Source organism: Tupaia chinensis, unplaced genomic scaffold, assembly GCF_000334495.1.
Source record: "Tupaia chinensis unplaced genomic scaffold, TupChi_1.0 Scaffold000366_1, whole genome shotgun sequence".
NCBI lineage: Eukaryota > Metazoa > Chordata > Mammalia > Scandentia > Tupaiidae > Tupaia > Tupaia belangeri.
In genome coordinates this window covers 2,714,505-2,714,822 of record NW_006159863.1, presented here as the reverse complement: position 1 = coordinate 2,714,822, position 318 = coordinate 2,714,505, and the positions used below count along the sequence as shown (strand labels likewise).

At 74.5% G+C, this 318-nt stretch overlaps 1 protein-coding gene across 2 annotated transcripts in view; it reads left to right on the top strand.

Moving 5' to 3' along the window:
• Positions 1-2: 2 nt before the first annotated feature.
• Positions 3-318, top strand: part of BNIP3L (BCL2 interacting protein 3 like) — a 31,668-nt gene continuing 31,352 nt past the window's right edge. For both annotated transcript variants that reach the window (XM_014589645.2, XM_027773733.1), the window contains exon 1: positions 3-24. The gene's annotated coding sequence lies outside the window, so the exon portion shown is untranslated. The remainder of the gene's footprint in view (positions 25-318) is intronic.

Here is a 318-nt window from a genome sequence, read left to right as displayed (position 1 = left end):
GCCCGCCGCCAGCCGGCCTCAACAGTGAGTGCTGGGCCGCCGGGCTCGGCGCAGGGGATGGGGGAGGAGGAGCTGCTCCGGCCGCCGCCGCCAGCGCCGCGCGGGGCGGGAGGAGAAGGCAGCCCATTGGTCGGGGCCGAGGATGTTCGGCGACTGACAGCTCCCGTCCCCTGTCAGACGGCGTGCTCCCGCCTTCCTCGGGCTGACTGCGCTCCCTCCTGCGTCCGGGCGTGGGGGCCGTCTGGGTTCGCTGTCGTGAAGGACAGGAGGGTGGGAAGGGAAGGGGGTCGCGCGCAGAGCCGCCCCACCAGTCGTTCC